The sequence below is a fragment of the Cherax quadricarinatus genome, chromosome 26 (assembly GCF_038502225.1).
Source record: "Cherax quadricarinatus isolate ZL_2023a chromosome 26, ASM3850222v1, whole genome shotgun sequence".
Lineage (NCBI taxonomy): Eukaryota > Metazoa > Arthropoda > Malacostraca > Decapoda > Parastacidae > Cherax > Cherax quadricarinatus.
The window spans coordinates 33,027,778-33,048,564 of NC_091317.1; the positions used below are offsets into that span (position 1 = coordinate 33,027,778).

At 40.3% G+C, this 20,787-nt stretch overlaps 1 protein-coding gene across 3 annotated transcripts in view; it reads left to right on the top strand.

The window, feature by feature from the left end:
* Positions 1-249: 249 nt before the first annotated feature.
* Gyf (GIGYF family protein Gyf) overlaps positions 250-20,787 on the top strand; it is a 138,480-nt gene continuing 117,942 nt past the window's right edge. Inside the window, exon 1 of one of the 3 annotated variants that reach the window (XM_070088908.1) lies at positions 250-314. The gene's annotated coding sequence lies outside the window, so the exon portion shown is untranslated. The other 2 variants (XM_070088909.1, XM_070088910.1) reach the window with 2 other exon arrangements.

Sequence of the window (20,787 nt, forward strand, 5' to 3'; positions counted from 1 at the left end):
AGTGTAGTGCGCTGAGAGTATAAGTGTAGTGCACTGAGAGTATAAGTGGAGTGCGCTGAGAGTATAAGTGTAGTGCGCTGAGAGTATAAGTGTAGTGCACTGAGAGTATAAGTGGAGTGCACTGAGAGTATAAGTGGAGTGCGCTGAGAGTATAAGTGTAGTGCGCTGAGAGTATAAGTGTAGTGCGCTGAGAGGTGCTCCTCTGTTCCATTATTTACGTCATGTAGTGGCGGGCTCCGCGCATGCGCAGGTAAAGTTCGGCCATCTTGGTCTCTCTCAGTGTGAAGTCTCCTCCAGTGAAATTGTTTTTACTGGTAACATGACGCCACTTTATTGCTTGCAGTTGACATTACTTGCATAAGGTTGCATGTTGAGGTGGTGGAGCGGCTGGGGGTGGCCAGCGCTGAGATAACCGCCATTAACACACCAAAAGGCGCAAATATTTTGGCACGTCGTTCACCCTGGCAGGAAGAGGTTCCAGGATACGTTGTTTTGGTGGGGGAAAATTGTGAGGGCAGCGGCTGTGGCCAGGTGCTAGAGCCTGGCAGCACCCGCAGGCTTGTTGCACGGGTACTATCTGCGGTCTGCGGAAGTGAGGTAGACGGTAGTTACCACAGATGAGGCGGCAATATGGTCAAAAGTTAGGCCTCCAGACGGATGTACGGAAGAATGATACTGGTTATGTTTTTAATACGTTATCTCGTCTCTTTGTTAATATTTATGTTGCAAGTTAACGCCCAGTACACAGCTTCTCTTGTATGATAACTCATGTCATGGAATGTGTATTCATTCTCTTCATACAAGGTTATATTTGTGTATGATACAGCAGTATATAATGTTTGTACCATATACTCGAGTAGTGATAATTTAGACCAAGATAAAGATCACTGTTATATAAGAGTAATATTTCAGGTGGTGAGCAGTGTTATGGGTGTTCAGCAGTGTGTTGGTCTTGTGTCTGAGAATGTTAGTAGTTTGTGAAGGTTTTCCTGCTGGTGAAGAGCTGCTAAATATATATTTTGAATATAATTATTGGCAAGCACTAAACTAACATAAATGTAAGTTTTGTTGCTACATAACTCCTGGTTGTATTTTAATAAGTCATGATCCCGTTACTTGGATAACTCGCTGTCCTTACTGACTTGAAAATAATATTTTTTGATATGCTGTTGACTACATCGACTCTAGGCTGAGGGACTGATTACCTCACGCTCCTCATCTTTTACCTTTCTTTGCATTGGACTGAAGAAACCACTGACTGACAAAACGTTTCCTGAACAATGGAAGCCAAATGTTGCACAAGTCTCATTTATTTAAAAAAAAAAAAGTTTTTGGGATATCCTGTGGACTACTAGTTTTTAAAGACTTCCACTATATAAATGTGTTTTGTAAGCTTTACCTGAGCTTGTATTGTTTCCTTCCATTTAAGTTGGGTTTGGTGTGCTGATATAAGTGCAGTTGCTGACAAGCTGAATCAGATACAGTAATAATCAACATAACTAGAGTGAGATGTGGGAAGTGAAAAGCATGGATGCCACAGGCACGAGAATGAGGCATCAACATCTTTGATCCAAGATTATCCAACCTGTACACAAATAACCTGTACATAGGTCATTGAAACTTATAACAATGTTTTGGCCCAGTTTGGACCAATAACTAGTCACACACGTGCTAAGGGAAGGCAGCCAACCTGCTACTAGCAAATATCTTATACTGATAGAACACTACCTCTGTCATGTGGCCGCTCAACTGGTGAAACATTGGGCATGTTTCATTACACCTGATGCCCCTGTTTACCTATCAATAAGTAGGTACTTAGGTGTTAATCAGCTGTTTTTGTTTACACCTTGGGGAAGAAGATTATTGGATCCCAGTGCATGGACTTTATTGGGTTTATCCTGGTGGCTGCACCTCCAGGATAAAAATCCAAACTATCTAGGCTTTGATGACTAAGGTGGACCAGCAGGCCGTCAACAGCAGTCACTAGGCAAGGGTGGAAGGGTATGTCGCAGGTATGTATTGACATTGCATTTTCAGTTATGAACCAGACACTGCATTTTCACACTTATGAACTAGAAACAAACAACTCTCTATGTACCACAGTGAGAAACAACTGGCACCACTCTGATAGTTCTCTAGGCAGCAGTTTTGACAGTGTTTAATATAAACATGAGTTATCCAACTTAAATTTAATATAGGCTATTTTAGGTTAGTGCTTGTCAGTGGTTTTACCGGCCAAATTTATGTGTGGGAGAACTCTTAGCTGGTACAAAAATAAATACCAAACTTATGACCAAACGTTGTGGTAAGCTCCTCTCTTCTATGTGCGGGTTATTTGTGTATCATTCCAGTCACGGTATTGTGCCTTTTTTGTTATTTATGACCGATTGATGACTGAAAAAGATCCTAAAGGAGTTATTTACAATATTTATAAAACCAAAAATGGATTATGCAGCTCCTGTATGGTATCCTCATTTAAGAAATATGCAGATCAGATAGAAAAAGTCTATAGAATGGGTCCTAGAGCTATAAATAATTTTTATTTCAACATGGCCATCTCCCAATGAGGCAGGGTGACCCAGAAAAGAAAGAAACACCTTCATCATCATTCACACATAATCGTTATCTTTGCAGAGGCTCCAAGTTACAACAGTTTAGTGGTGTGTCTAAATAGTCAATATCCCACCTCCAGGAAGTCTGGCTAAACAGTTTCCCTGAATCCTTTCACAAAATATTACTCTGCTTACACTCCAACAACTCGTAAAGGCCCAAAAACCATTTGTCTCCACATCTATCTAACACGTTCACACATGCTGTATGTTCAAGTCAGTTGCACGCAACACCTCCTTTACCCCCTCTATCCTTTCCTTGAACAACCCCTACCCCCTCCTCCCCCTCCACTAGAGATTTATACAACCTCCAAGTCATCCTATTTTGCTCCATCCTCTCTAAATGACAAAACCACCTCAACCACTCCTCCTCAGCCCTCTGAATAATACTTTTGGTAACTTCACACCTCCATCTTTCCAAACTATGAATTCTCTGCATAATGTTTACACCACACATTGCCCTCAAACATGACATCTCCACTGCCTTCAGCCTTCTCCTCACTACAACATCCACAATCCATGCTTCACACTCATAATAAGTGTTGGTACCACTATACTCTCATACATTCCTTTCTTTGCCTCCATGGATAATGTTCTTTGTCTCCACAGATACCTCAGTGCACCACCTACCTTTCTCCCTTTGTCAATTCTATGGTTTACCTCGTTTTTCACGTACCCATCAGCCGACACATCCACTCCTAAATATCTGAAATAAGAAGGGTTAATATTGAATTTAGGGGCTAAGTTTTGAGCTTAGCAATAACCTATTATGTAAATTCTCGAATATCAAGCAGGTTGTGCATTGGAAACATAATTTGTGTGCATGGTGAAGCCCTATCCATTAGTAGGTAAAAAGACAAGTAATCCAACCTAACTTAACCTTGATAGAGGTAAATTCTAGGTTGGGTTTCATTTTGGGTTCCCCCCCAAATAGCTTCCTCCACATAGGCTTGAAAATATACCAGGAGTATACCTGGTGTATATGACTCTTGCATAACCCACTTAATGTTGGAGAGTTTGAGATAATAACTTGAGACTCAAAATTTAATACAGTATTAACGACAAGGATATGTGGTATGTATAACGTAATGTAATAAAAAGGATTATGAAAGAAAAAATTTTTTTTAGTACCTTCAGTAGGGAAAATAAGGCTAAAAGGAAGAAAAACAGACATGAATGGATACTGGAAATTTTTTCTTTATAAATTGTGGTAAAAGAATGGAATAAATTGAATGAGGAGGTACTGTAGCAAGTATTAAACCCATTGGAAATTTAAAAAAAAATAAAAATAGTTACAGGATGAACGTATTAATTTGGACGAGACACCATAGCTCTGCTTTAGCTAAAGTTAAGTACCAACAGACTCCAGATGTCCTCAAGAGGGAATTTGATAAGTGCCTCAAGCTGGCTCCTGATCAGCTAGGCTGTGATGCATATGTTGAACTGCATGCAACTAGCACCAATAATTTTGGCGATTGAACTATCCACCAGGAGGACTGGCCTTGGACCAAGGTGCAGGGGCATTGATGCCAGAAACACTCCAGGTAATCAACTTGCCAGAAACCTGCACTTAGGAAAGGAATGCTAAGATGACATTTTGGTCTGTCCTGGAACATTTCCAAATCACAGCTTGACAGTGGCCCAGGATGGGCCAATGAAACATCCTAGTGTTGTTCTCCTGAGTACAGGTTTTTGGGGAATTTTTTCCAGCCACATTATTGTGACTTTATTCTTCCAGATAATCAGGTATATACTGGAATTACAAATAGGCAATTACTGGCATTCCATTAACTATGTACGTCTATCCAGTTCACTGGTACCATTTTGCTTGATTCTTGGGCTGCTTGTCCTGGGTCATTGCCCTTGCAGCACAGTCCCAGACCATGTTACCTGGTTGATGGCCTGATCAGTTAAGCCATTGGTGTTGACCCCCCAAAACCCTCTCCAGGTATGCTCCAGGTATACCTCTGGCTGTCTTCAAGAGGGAGCTGGACAGACACCTAGAGTCAGTTCCTGAACAACTGGGCATTGGTTTGTATGTCAGTTTGCATGCAGTCAGTAGTAACAACCTGGTTGATCAGGCCCTGATCCACCGCGAGGCTTGGTCATGGACTGGGCTGTGAGGGCGTTGACCCCTGAAATACCCTCCAGGTATAATCCTGGTATACCACAGCTTGGCTGATCAAGAACTTACTTAAGGAACCAGGGTTCCCTCTTAAGATCACTAGGGGTCTGTTGATACATAATTCTTCCGATATATACCTGGAGAGGGTTTTGGGGGTCATTGTCCCCACAGCCCAGTCTGTGACCAGGCCTTGCAGTGGATCAGGACCTGATTAACCAAGTTGTTACTGCTGGCTGCATGCAAACTGACATATGAACTACAGCCCAACTGTCAAATACTACTGATTTTAGGTGCCTTCTTGAAAACAGCCAGAGGTCTATCGGTAATCCTCCTTATGTATGCTGGGAGGCAGTTGAACAGTCTTGGGACCCTAACACTTCTTGTGTTGTCTCCTAGCACACTTGTGGCATCCTTGCTTTTCATTGGGGGGATGTTGCATCTCCTGCAGAGTCTTTTGCTTTTGTAGGAAGTGATTTTCTTGTGCAGTGAGATTGTTTAAAATTCTGGATCCTTTGCACTTTTAATTTCATCTTTGTGCTACTGAGCCTCTTGATCTCATAGGGAGTAATTTTAGTGGGTGGATTTGGAACTAGCTCTTCTTTCAGTATTTGCCAGGTCTGTATTATGATGCAGCTTCCCTGCATTTCAGGGAGTACAGTCTGTAGGACTAGGAATGCCCAATAGTTAAGGTGTTGGATCTGTACAGTTGGTGAAAGTGTACATTCTCCAGATCTGCAGTGTCAGTGTCATCTTAATTCTATTCTCTACTTCTGCTTTGAACAAGTTTATAATATAGACTTGCTTATGGTATAATACCAGATGGAAATTTGTTGTTACTGTACAGATATAACTAGATAATATTGCATTGTAATAGATTTTTTTAGATCATTGGCATCATATCCAGGATCATGTGTGGGTTAACGCATTTGAAGAACACCCTTAGATGTATTAAAGGCATCGTGTCACTTTCCTAGTGCACAATTTTAGGCACGATATTTTCCATTTTTGTGGGTATGCCAGCATTATTCCTCATGCGCTATGCATGAGTGCACAGGGTCATGAGTTTGTGTACCTCTTGTCAATGTGTTAGGGAATTGAGTGGCATTGCATGAAAACATTGTCACTAGAATTTTGCGTGGATTGACAACAATTATGCCATATAACTGAAATTATAAAAATGGTACACAATACCAACAAATAAGACATATGCAACAGTTGGGTATCTTTATTGTTGAAACACTGCACCTACACAGTAGGCTGAATATAGAGGTAACTAAATATGGAGACACCAGAAGCAGTGGTGAGGTAGAGATGTGATTAATCCATCATCCTTGAAATTGTGGTGGCCAAAGTATACATCTGAATTCTTCTCCAGGCTAAGGGACTGACCCCCTCAAAAAATACTTTAAAATTGGTTTGATCACATCATCTTTACGCTGCCACTGCTTCAGTTGTCTTCCTATTTAGTCACTTCCATATTCAACTGAAGGAATCTGCTGTGTATGTGAAGATTTTGACAATGGAGATAGCAAACTGTTGCACATCGCAAAACAATCAATTACCTATTCTCTCCTGTCTTGAATAAGCAACTTGACTGATTAGTACACGAATACCACCTGGTGGTTCACACACTCACTCGCCCATTTGCCAATAAACAGAAATATCAATCTCAATCTTAAAATAATGAATCCTAACTAGTCATAAGTTGGCCTGTGATACTCCAATACTGAAACTATGTATTGTGCCAAAACAAAAGCATTCACATTGCTAAACTCACAAACTAGTGTTTAGTCACTTAGCCATTATACCAACTTACCTCATAATTTGTAATATTTTAAATTTAAGAATTAATCTAAGTCTGCCCGAAATGCCTAGCCATGCTAGGTGTTCTAGTGGCACCCTCTGTAATTAGTATTTTACTACATGTAAACCACACAATAACCAAATTCTGTAAACTCAGCATTGTAATCCTTATAGAGAATAAACTTTGAATTGATTAGATTGGCATGGGTTACCTATGTCGTACTTTAATTTTGAAGCTACAACAGTGGCAGAACTTGCCATTTTAATTAAAATATTTTTAAGCATTTTCCTTTTGCAGTCTCAACACTACTGTATAATGCAGATCCTCTGACTTGAAAATTGAAAGTGCAGCATTAAAAAATAGAGGTTTTTCAAACACCTTAACTGTGTGAAACATGCTAGTATGCAACTGACGATTGTGTCCAACGTACTAGTATGCACAGTTTTTCATTACTTCAAGTCTGCCACCTGCCAGTATTTTTGACCTAAGCACAACTCTTTGGGTCTTGCATGATTTCTTCATAACCTCTGAAAAAATCTCGACATACTAGTACACCTAACATAAGTAAACAACAAAATCAGGAGCTGTTCCACCATCAGCCTCCCTACCTGCACAAAGATGACCTATTCATTCCAGATTTATTACAGTTTCATTATACTAACAGTGGAATTAAGCCTCAAAGCACACCTTATATATTTATCCCAGGATTACCCAGTAAAATCAAACTCTGTAACCTGTTTCATGTTTCAGTGAGTATTTTACCTTGAAAAACTTGTAATATCATAGGATTTTGTTGTAAATGTGTTTCACAGTAGCCTGGAAAGCATACAGGTGTTATGGACACAATGTTTATGTAACCCAGGCTATTCCTTTCAACCTAAGTACATATATAACCTAAGCAATTAGCCTCAGATAACCCATTTAGTCAGACTGTGTGACTTATTTCCATGGCTTAAGTATTCCTTGTATGTACTTAGTATCAACAACAATAGTAGAAAAAAAAGGTTACTTCACCAATACATTAGGCGTGTTTCTTTACACCGGTTGTCTATGTTCCCCATCAGTAAAATGGGTACCTGGGTGTTAGTCAACTGGTGTGGGTCGCATCCTGGGACAAAACTGACCTGATTAGCCCGAAATGCTCTGCATAACAAGTGGCTTTCTATATAGAGTGTATCATTGATGTCAGCTATGGTCTGTATACCTTGTACATGTACTTGTCAAATTATTATTGTTATTACTGTACAGTAGGACCCCCGTATCCGCAGGGGATACTCTCCAGGATGTATCGCGGATACTCGAAACTGCAGATAGTAGTGAACTTTTAAGAAATTTTTTGTTTACATACATACCTATGATAAAGTTTAATTGATAAATTACACACAATAAATCAAGAATTAGCACTTTCAGTGATGGGAAATACTTCATGACTTCTTTGAAGAATTGTCATCACTATTTTTGCATTGGTGTCATTATTAAGCAAAATTAAAGGTTATTTTTGGGCCGGGGTAAACAGTGGATAACTGAAACTGGAAACAGGACCCACAGACTTGGCAGTCCTACTGTATATTTCAAGTGGAGCAATGTCAAGCTAAGCATTTTGAAAAACGTCTAATATCATAAAAAACTAGTGTACGTCGGGTTAAACATTAAAAACAAAAAAAAAATGAAAGTCATAATTTGGCACTATAAATTGTAGAACATAAATATTGCTGGTGCATTTATTCCACTGTTGCTGATGCATGGTAATTTTTTTTTGCTTATTCCAACACGCCATAAAATCATAAGTTTTATCAGATTCCGCTCATATTACTCTCATTCGATTCATAAAAGTGCACTTTCAGTCTATAAGAATTTATTTTTTTCAAAATCTTGCCCCCACACAGGATTTTTTTTTTTCTGGGTATGCCACAGTTAAGAGGTTACACAAGTCTGTGTAGCCTTATTAACCCTTAACCCCTTTCAGGGTCGACAGGCCCTCTCAGAGACTTGTTCTCAGGGTCACCCAGATTTAAAAAAAAAAAAAAAATCTTATGAAAAGATAGAGAATCTTTTCCCGATCATAATGACACCAAAAGTATGAAATTTGATGGAAAACTTACGGAATTATGCTCTCGCGAAGTTAGCGGTCTCGACGATGTTTATGCATCGGCGATTTTGCCCACTTTGAGCCCTATTTTCGGCCAATTCCAGTATACAAGTCGACAAAATTCATAACTATTTTGCTAGAACTCCATTTTTTCTATCGAATGAGTACAAGAAACCACCCATTTACCGATTTCAACTATCCAATACAGTGGTCAGAATTTAGCAATTTTGCCAATTTCACACAAATTTCAAAAGATGCCAATTTCCAAATAGGGTCCAGAATAAACAAGAAAGACATTCCTGGCACTAAAATAACATTTCTTCTGTTCATTAGTCACGTCCCCAGGCCTCTCTTGCATTCTTTTGCTTTCCACTTTGAATTTTTATTTTCACAAAAAAAAAATAGATTTACTTTTATGCAGACTACTGCATTAGTGTAGAAATGGTATAAATAATATCAGTGCACTTGTGAAAAAATATTAGACTCACCAGTATTGGACGCATTGCATGTTTTGTTTACTTTTGAACTTTGGTAAAAATCAAACATTTCTGCTACTTTGAGCTCAATTTCAAGGTACTTTTCATTGTAAAACCAGTCAAAATCATCTCAATTTCTGTAATATGTCTTCCATTCTATAAAATGAGACCAGGAAAACTAGAATACAACAATAAATACCATACGAAAATACAGTGCAAAGTCGCTGTTTTAATTCAAAAACATGGTCAAAGTTTTTTCTCATTACGCACTGTGTGCTGTAGGATTTTTTTTTTATACTGCGCGCACTGACCACATAGACCCATTCTTTCATATGTAGGCCTACCAGCTTTCTGTTATTAGATTTGAGGGCACTAGAATTTAGGCGTACTAGTACGTCAAAAAACCCTGGAGCGTAAGCCGTACTAGTACAGCCGAAACCCTGAAAGGGTTAAACTGTCCAAACGTAGATATATGTTCGCCTGCGCAGCGCTCCAAATATTTTGAAAAGTAAAAAAATTTTTTTTTTGTTTTTAAATTGAAGAGCGCATTTTAATAAATGGTATAGGATAAAAAAAAAATTTAGGGTCGATACTTACTGAGATATAAGCCCGTGAAGTTGGTGCTAAATGATGAGGTGTCAGCTTGCAGAAATAATAAACATTAATCGTTTTTTCCAATTCTTTTCTAATTTTTTGTTGTTTTCATGTTATGCTGATAATGTTTTGTTGCAGGTACATATTTTCATTTCATAGCCAATTCTTGTTGAGACACAAATGTTTAGTACTGAATTAGTAATCATACTGTCACAAACACACATGTTCACACTGATAAATGAATTTGTATACCTGGTTCAATCACATACTATTGTTTACATATACATACAAGGTATTTACAAGTCCCATTTATGTTTCTAGAAGTCCACCACTGTATGGTACTCCAAGAAGCATGGATTCATACAGAGTGCCACCCCACATTGCTGACACGTGTATTGTGTGTCTTTTCGCACTCGGGGTCGCTGTTTAGTGTAAGCACACACAACACATTTTTTCTGAGAGTACTTATTCTTTGGAGTAGATAGTAATGGTACCAGGCAGTGACAGTTAGGGATTATTCGGATGGGCACTTCCCCCTCTTCTTGTGGAGTGACAGGTCGCTGTGGAGTAACAGGTGTAGGTGTGGTACCGTACTTTTTTGCTGTATGCTTGATGATATTGAGTGTGAATTCTGCATATCGTTGTTGCTTCCCAGTCTTTATTTCATACATGTTGAAGGCATTGAGCATTGCAATGTCTAAAGGTGGAAATTTTTTTTTATATACCACTTGCGACTCCTACGCACAGCCAACAAACCCTATCATCATGTCACACTTGTCAACTAGTTGCATATTGTTCGTATAGTTGATGATAGCAACTGGCTTTACAATAGGTTCATTGTTGAACCTGCTCTGTCTGTACCATCTTGTTTCTGTGGATGGTTGACAGCAACGTCACGTCCTGTTTGTCCTGCCACGTCAGTGCCATGGTGTCATTGGCATGAAACACTTCTACTAGACTTCTTCTGGTGGACCTTGGCATGTGTTTTCTGCTTCTTCTCACTGTTCCACATATTAGTATTGTTCACACGTAGGAAATCTGCGAGCATAGGGCTTGTATACCAGTTGTCTGTGAACAGTGTATGACCTTTGCAAAGGTATGGCCCCATCATCTTGCGAACAACATACCCAGAAATGCCCAGCATGCGCCTGGTATTGCTGAGTGTATTTTTCCTTGTGTAGATAATGACATCCAACACATGACCAGTCTCACAGTCACACATAACAAAGAGTTTTATACCAAAATGATTACGTTTGCTTGGTGTATATATTTGAATGACAGTCGTCCCTTGAACAGAACTAAGGACTCATTGACAACAATGTTCTTGAATGGATAAAAGTAGGCACTGAATTTTTGCTTCAGATACATAAACAATTCCCGGATTTTGTATAAGAGGTCATTTCTGTTTGGCGTATTCCTGTCTGAGAAGTGCAACATTCTGTTGCAGGGAAGGAGGTCACGGAAGACTGGAGTACTGATGAAGTGGTCTGTGGACCAGTAGTGTGCTATATTGTTCTTATAGGTGTGTGGCATAAGCATGACAGTGCCAAGGAATAAATACATTTCAGCCACAGTTGTATCTTTCCACCTGTGCAGCCGTGAAGACTCTGAAACACGTGTGGTCCATTGTATACTGGTAGTACATGTTGGTCTGGGTAACAATTAGGTTCATTATTGGCTCATCAAAGTAGTGCTGAAAATAGTCTAACTCTGTAGACTCATTTGTGATGGGACAGTGTGGCATGATGCCACTTCCACTGGCATCAGAATTGAAAGGATGTGGCACAAATGGTGTACTTTCTGTCCAGTTCCATTCGCGGTCACATGGTGCAGGGTGGACCTGTGGCATGGGGAGTGGGGGAGCAGGAGGGGGGACAGGAGTGAAGGCAGCACATGGTTGAGAGGGTGCCGGGCAGTCCTTTGTCTGCCCACCCATTGCACCACGAGGTCCAGGCACCATGCCACCCCCCTCTTCCTCCATCCCAGCATATTCACCTTCATTATCACTATCGCTATCAGTGGCTAGGGTTTCGGATCGTGACCTGCCACGACCCTTGCCACCGACTACATATGGCACACTGCCTGAACGTAGGTTATGACGCCTAAAAGTACGTTTCACGGGAAAAATGATACTCACTTTCACTTGACGAATCGTCTATTGGTATAAAATCGATTTCATCATCGTCACTTATATCACTTTCACTGTCGTCATCACCATAACGCATGGAAAATGATAATTTCCTCTTGCGGAGTTGCCTTTGGGAAGTAACACTAGCAACCCCAGAGGTGCTGGGCTGAGGGTCTGGTGTGGCACACTTCCACACTGGCCACTCCAGAGGTCATGGCCTGAGGGTCATCTGGGTTATCAACAAAAGTTTCACTAATTTCTTGATCTTTAGTGGCTATATCGGAGTCAAAAGCCACTAAGCTCTCATTCTGTATCATTTTCCGGGAATAGTAGAGTGTTAATACGCCGAGGTGTCAGTGAATCACGGGGGTTTTCCATGATGTTGACCCAAGATGGAGCTGAAACTAACTGGTGTTATCATGTTGTACCCCAGCATCCCCAATTTTTTTCGATGTGCGCACACTGAGTGTGCACATTCATTCTCTCATGTCTAGGCGACTCAGACCTGTAGCGCCAATTTTGAAGGAATGAAAAATAAAACTATCTACGTTCGGAGCCTGCCGCACGTGAACGTATATCTGTGTGGACAGTTTAGGGGTTAACCCCACCTTAAAGCTCTGGGAGTTGTCACAGTTGCTCTTTGCTGATGACACTGTGCTTTTTGGGAGATTCTGAAGAGAAGTAGCAGAGGTTGGTTGATGAGTTTGGTAGGGTATGTAAAAGAAGGAAATTAAAAGTGAATATAGGAAAGAGTAAGGTGATGAGGATAAAAAAAATTAGGTAATGGAAGATTAGATATCAGATTGGAGGGAGAGAGTATGGAGGAGGTAAGTGTATTCAGATATTTGGGAGTGGACATGTCAGCAGATGGGTCTGTGAAAGATGAGGTGGATCATAGAATTGACTAGGGAAAAAATGGTGAGTAGTGCACTGAGGAGAAAGTTGAGACAAAGAACTCTATCTTTGAAAACAAAGAGGGGACTGTAAGAAAGAATAGTTATACCAACACTCTTGTATGGGTGTGAGGCATGGGTGGTGAATGTTGCAACTAGAAGGCTGGAGGCAGTGAAGATGTCACGACTGAGGGCAATGTGTGGTGTGAATATAATGCAGAGAATCTGTAGTTTGGAGATGAGGTGTGGGATTACCAAAACTGTTATACAGAGGGCTGAGGAGGGGTTACTGAGATGGTTTGGATGAAATAGAATGACTTCGAGAGTGTATAAATCTGTAGTGGAGGGAAGACGGAGTAGGGGTCTGCCTAGGAAAGGTTGGAGGAAGGGGGTTGGACTTCCAGTAAGCATGCATGAGCATATTAGCAAATGGAGACGAATGGTTTTTAGGACTTGATGTGCTGTTGGAGTGTAAGCAAGGTAACATTTATGAAGTGATTCAGGGAAACCAGCAGGCAGGACTTGATTCCTGGAGATGAGAAGTACAGTGCCGGCACTCTGAAAGAGGGGTGTTAATGTTGCAGTTTTATAACTGTAGTGTAAGCATGCCTCTGGCAAGACAGTGATGGAGTGAAGGATGAAAGTTTTTCTTTTTCGGGCCACCCCGCCTTGGTGGGAAATGGCCACTGTGTTAATAATACGTATATATTTACGGCCTCTCCTCACTTAACAAGGGAGTTTTGTTCCTAAGACTACGTTGGTAAATGAATTCGTTGCTAAGCGAGGAGCATACTATAATGGTAGTGGGTTTGTGTCAGCCATCTTTGATATTGTCTTAATATCACCTTTGCACCATTTATAACATTTCTGGTGTATTTTTAAATGTTTATACAGCAGTGTATTGTATATTGTAATAAAAAGAATAGAGGAAATCAGCTCTAATATACGTACATTATTTAGGCATGCATGCTGGTCAGAGAGCCTGTTGTAAGTCTGTTGAGTCGTCGGTAAACAAGTACGTAAGTGAGGAGAGGCTGTATTTATTTATTTTATGATTATTATCATTAACACAGCGGCATGCTTACACCACAGTTATTAACATCCCTCATTCAGAATGCAGGCACTGTACTTCCAATCTCCAGGACTCAAGTCCAGCCTGCCGGTTTCCTTGAATCCCTTCATAAATACATGTATTACCCTGCTCACACTCGAACAGCATGTCAAGTCCTAAAAACCATTAGTCTCCATTCACTCTTATCTAACACGCTCACGCATGCTTGCTGGAAGTCCAAGCCCCTTGCTCATGAATCCTCCTTTACCCCCTCCCTCCAACCTTTCCTAGGTCGACCTCAACCCTGCCTTTTCTCCACTATAGATTTATACGATCGAAGTCATTCTCTCTCTACATGTCTGAACCGCCTTTACAACCCCTCCTAAGCCCTCTGGATAATAGTTTCGGTAATCCTGCACCTCCTAATTTCCAAACTACAAATTCTCTGCATTATATTCACACTACACATTACCCTCAGACATGACATCTCCAATGCCTCCAGTCTTCTCCTTGTTGCAACATTCACCACCTATGCTTTGCACCCATATAAGAGCAATGGTATAACTTACTTGCATGTGTACCCCTCTTTGCTTCCATGGACAAAGTTCTTTGTCTCTGCAGACTCCTCAGTGCACCACTCGCCTTTTTCCCCTCGTCAGTTCTAATGATTGACCTCATCTTTCACAGACCCATCTGCTGACACATCCACTCCCAAATATCTGAATACATTCACCTCTTCCATACACTCTCCCTTCAGTTCGATATCCAGTCTTTCGTTTCCTAAATTTTTTTATCCTCATTACCTTAATCTTTACTATACAGTTGGACCTCGGGATACAAATTTATTTTCTTCCAGAAGGCTGTTCGAGTGCCGATACCGAGCAAATTTGTTCCCATAAGGAGTAATGTAAATTAGATTAATCTGTTTCAGACCCCCAAAAATACACTTACAAAAGCACTTCCATAAATACACTTACATAAATGTTCAAGTTTTGAGCTGTTCCTATATCGAGGTACCACTGTATTCACTTTTAATTTCCTTCTTTTACATGCCCTACCAAACTCAGCTGCCAACCTCTACAACTTCTCTTCAGAATCTCCCAAAAGCAGTGTTGTCATCAAAGAGCAACTGTAACAACTCCCACTTTGTGTTAGATTCTTTATCTTTTAACCCCACACTCCCTAGAATGCAGGCAGGAGAGATACATGATTATATACACTTGGAAAATCCTAGAGGGATTAGTACCAAACTTTCACACAAAAATCACTCCCTATGAAAGCAAAAGACTTGCCAGGCAATGCAACGTCCCCCCAATGAAAAACAGGGGTGCCATTAGCATGATAGGAGACAACACAATAGGTGTGAGGGGCCTAAGACTGTTCAACTGTCTCCCAGCATACATAAGGGGGATTACTAATAGACCCCTGGCTGTCTTCAAGCAGGCACTGGACAGGCACCTAAAGTCAGTACTTGACCAGCTGGGCTGTGGGCCATATGTTGGACTGCGTGCGGCTAGCAGTAACAGCCTGGTTGATCAGGCCCTGGTCCACCCTGAGGCCTGTTCACGGACTGGGCCGTGGGGGCGTTGACTCCCGAAACACACTCCAGGTATACTCCAGGTATACACTTCTTGCCAACACCCAAGCATTCACTTCTCTTACTGTCCCATCTATAAATATATTGAACTATGGTGACATTACACATCCTTGTCTAAGGCCTACTTTTACTGGGAAATATTCCCCCTCTCTCATACATACTCTGACCTGAGCCTCACTTTCCTTTGAATAAGTTGTTACCGCTCTCAATGACCTACCTCCTATTCCATACATGTGCAACACCTGCCACATTGCCCCCCAATCCACCCTGTCATGTGCCTATTCCAAATCTATAAATGCCTCAAAAACTCTTTACTCTTATCTAAATACTGTTCACTTGTATGTTTCACTGTAAACACTTGGTCTACACACCCCTTACCTTTCCTAAAGCCGCCTTGTTCATCAGCTTTCCTACTCTTCGTCTTACTTTTAATTCTTTCAATAATAACACAACCATACATTTTACCAGGTATACTCACCAGACTTATTTCCCTATAATTTTTGCACACACTTTTGTCCCCTTTGCCTTTATACAAAGGAACTATGCATGCTCTCTGCCAATCCCTAGGTACCTTACCCTCTTTCATACATTTATTAAATAAAAGCACCAACCACTCCAGAACTATATTCCCACCTGCTTTTAACATTTCTGTCTTTATCCCATCAGTCCCAGCTGCCTTACCCCCCCTCATTCTACCCACTGCCTCAGGAACTTCCCCCACACTCACAACTTGCTCTTCCTCACTTCTACAAGATGTTATTCTTTCTTGCCTTATCCACAAAATCACAGCTTCCCTGTCTTTATCAACATTTAACAATTCCTCAAAATATTCCCTCCATCTTCCTAATACATCTAAGTCTCCATTTAATAATTCTCCTCTCCTTCTTTTAACTGTCAAATCCATTCATTCCCTGTGCTCTCTCAACTTATTAATCTCTCCAAAACTTATTCTTATTTTCAACAAAATTTGTTGATATCTCGCCAATTCTCTCATTTCCTCTCTCTATATTACTTCACTCTCTCAATCTTTCTTTTCCTCTCCATATACTACTCCCTCTTTGCATCAGTTCTTTGTAAAAATCTCTCATATGCTAACTTTTTTCTCTTGCTAATCTCTCTACATCATCATTCCACCAATCACTCTTCTTCCCTCCCACACCCACTTTCCTGTAACCACAAACTTTTGTTGAACACACTAACACTACATTCTTAAACATACCCCATACATCTTCAGCCACATTGTCTATACTCTCACTAACCCATCTATCCTCTAATAGTTGTTTATATCTTACCCTAACTGCCTCCTCCTTTAGCTTACAAACCTTCACCTCTCTCTTACCTGCTGCTTCCATTTTCCTTGTATCCCATCAACCATTTACTCTCACTGTAGCTACATCTAAAAAGTGATCTGATATATCTGTGGCCCCTCTATAACATGTACATCTTGAAGTCTACCCAACAGTCTTTTATCTACCAATATGTAGTCCAACAAACTACTGTTATTACACCCTACATCATGTCTTTTATACTTATTTATCCTCTTTTTTTTTTTTTTTAAATATGTATTAACTATAACCAAACCCTTTTCTTTGCAAAGTTCATTCAAAGGGCCTCTATTATCATTTGCACCTGGCACCCCAAACTTACCTACCACACCCTCTTTAAATGTTTCTCCTACGTTAGCATTTAGGTCCCCTACCACAATTGCTCTCACTTGATTCAAACGTTCCTAAATGCTCACTTAATATCTCCCAAAATCTCTCTCTCCTCTCCTATCCTACAACACCAAGAGACTACCATGAAGTGACTCCAGAAACAACCATTGTGTTAGTTGTGAGAGAGAAAGATGTATATAGAGACAGACAGAGAGATGTATAGAGGTGTGTGTGTGTGTAATTTTTTTTTTTTTTTAACAAGTTGGCCGTCTCCCACAGAGGCAGGGTGACCCAAAAAGAAAGAAAATCCCCAAAAAGAAAATACTTTCATCATCATTCAACTCTTTCGTCTCACTCACACATAATCACTGTTTTTGCAGATGTGCTCAGAACACAACAGCTTAGAAGCATATACGTATAAAGATACACAATATATCTCTTCAAACTGCCAATATCCCGAACCCCTCCTTTAGAGTGCAGGCATTGTAATTCCCATTTCCATTTCCGCCTCCTCGCTGCTACATTCACAACCCAAGCTTCACACCCATATAAGAGTGTTGGTACTACTATACTTTCATACATTCCCTTCTTTGCCTCCATGGATAACGTTTTTTGTCTCCACATATACCTCAACGCACCACTCACCCTTTTTCCCTCATCAATTCTGTAATTAACCTCATCCTTCATAAATCCATCTGCCGACATGTCAACTCCCAAGTATCTGAAAACATTCACTTCCATACTCCTCCTACCCAATTTGATATCCAATTTTTCTTTATCTAAATCATTTGATATGCTCATAACCTTGCTCTTTTCTATGTTCACTTTCAACTTTCTACCTTTACACACACACCCAAATTCATCTACTAACCTTTGGAATTTTTCTTTAGAATCTCCCATAAGCACAGTATCATCAGCAAAAAGTAACTGTGTCACTTCCCATTTTGTATTTAATTCCCCATAATTTAATCCCACCCCTCTCCCGAACACCCTAGCATTTACTTCTTTTACAACCCCATATATAAATATATTAAACAACCATGGTGACATTACACATCCCTGTCTGAGACCTACTTTTACCGGGAAGTAATCTCCCTCTCTTCTACACACCCTATCCTGAGCCTCACTATCCTCATAAAAACTTTTACAGCATTTAGTAACTTTCCACCTATTCCATATACTTACTTGCAACAACTGCCACGTTGCTTCCCTATCCACTCTATCATATGCCTTTTCTAAATCCATAAATGCAACAAAAACTTCCCTATCTTTATCTAAATACTGCTCACATATATTCTTCAATGTAAACACTTGATCTACACATCCCCTACCCACTCTAAAACCTCCTTGCTCATCCGCACATCTACATTCCGTCTTACCTCTAATTCTTTCAATAATGACCCTACCGTACACTTTTCCTGGTATACTCAGTAAACTTATTCCTCTATAATTGTTTCAGTCTCTCTTATCCCCCTTCCCTTTATATAAAGGGACTATACACGCTCTCTGCCAATCCCTAGGTACCTTCATCTCTTTCATACATTTTTAAACAAAAATACCAACCACTCCAACACTGTCCCCCCCCCCTGCTTTTAACATTTCTGTCATGATTCAGTCAGTTCCAGCTGCTTTACCCCCTTTCATTCTACGTAATGCCTCACGCACCTTCCCCACACTCACATCCTGCTCTTCACTCCTAAAAGATGGTATACCTCCCTGGCCAGTGCATGAAATTACTGCCTCCCTTTCTTCATCGACATTTAGAAGTTCCTCAAAATATTCTTGCCATCTACCCAAAACCTCCATCTCCCTATCTACTAACTCCCCTACTCTGTTTTTAACTGACACTCTCTTCACCTTTCTTTTACTCTCCATATACTCTACTCTTCTTATAACACTTCTGCTTTGTAAATACCTCTCATAAGCTACCTTTTTCTCTTTTATCACACCCTTTACTTCATCATTCTACCAATCACTACTCTTTCCTCCTGCACCCACCCTCCTATAACCACAAACTTCTGCCCACTCCTCTTTCCTCCTGCCCCCACCCTCCTATAACCACAAACTTCTGCCCCACATTCTAATACTGCATTTTTAAAACTATTCCAACCCTCTTCAACCCCCCCACTACTCATACCTGCACCAGCCCACCTTTCTGCCAATAGTTGCTTATATTTCAACCGAACTTCCTCCTCCCTTAGTTTATACATTTTCACTCCCTCTTACTTGTTGTTGCCATTTTCCTCTTATCCCATCTACCTCTTACTCTAACTCTAGCTAAAACCAGATAATGATCCGATATATCAGTTGCCCCTCTACAAACATGTACATCCTGGAGCCTACCCATCAACCTTTTATCCACCAATACATAATCTAACAAACTACTTTCATTACATGTTACATTATACCTTGTATATTTATTTATCCTCTTTTCATAAAATATGTATTACTTATTACCAAACCTCTTTCTACATATAGCTAAATTAAAGGCTCCCCATTTTCATTTACCCCTGGCACCCCAAATTTACCTACTACTCCCTCCACAACATTTTTACCCACTTTAGCATTAAAATCCCCAACCACAAGTACTCTCACACTTGGTTCAAAACTCCCCACACATTCTCAACATTTCCAAAAATCTCTCTCTCTTCTCCAGGTGCATATACGCTTGCTAATAACCTGCTTATCACATCCAAACTTTATTTTACTCCACATAATCCTTGAATTAATACAGTTATAGTCCCTCTTTTCCTGCCATAGCTTATCCTTCAACATTATTGCTACTCCTTCTTTAGCTCTAACTCTGTTAGAAACCCCTAACCTAATCCCATTTATTCCTCTCCACTGAAACTCACCCACCCCCTTCAGCTTTGTTTCACTTAAGCCAGGACATCCAGCTTCTCATTCATAGCATCCACAATCATCTCTTTCTTATCATTCGCACATTCAGACTTCCCACTTTGACAATTTTCTTCTTATTCTTTTTAGTAATTATTACAGGAAAAGGGGCCACTAGTCCATTGTTTCTGGCATTTTAGTTGACTTTTACAACACGCATGGCTTATGGAGGAAAGATTCTTATTCCACTTCCCCATGGATATAAAAGGAAAAGTAATAAGAACAAGAACTAAGATTAAATCAAAGAAAACTCAGATGAGTGTCTATGAATAAATGTGTACATGTGTGTTTAGTGTGACCTAAGTGTAAGTAGAAGTAGCAAGACGTACCTGTAATCTTGCATATTTATGAGACAGACAAAAGACACCAGCAATGACTTAAGAAATCGTAATGACACGATTGCAAATAAACCATACCCCCGGCTGGGATTGAACCCGCAGTCATAGAGTCTCAAAACTCCAGCCCGTCGCGTTAGCCACTAGACCAGCTAGCCACAATAAGATTCATCCAACTAGGTATATTTCTACACCATAGGAAGGTTAGCACAGGCACCTCTGTGACCACAAATGCAAGTTTTTACAGACGAATCTCCAGCTAGCGTGGCCGTGACGAACTCTAGCTCAAGTCCCTTCACTGCCGTCAACATGACTTAAGAAATGGTAATGACACGATTGCAATCGTGTCATATATGGAATAGGTGGTAAGTTATTAAATGCTGTAAAGAGTTTTTATGAGGATAGTGAGGCTCAGGTTAGGGTGTGTAGAAGAGAGGGAGACTACTTCCCGGTAAAAGTAGGTCTTAGACAGGGATGTGTAATGTCACCATGGTTGTTTAATATATTTATAGATGGGGTTGTAAAGGAAGTAA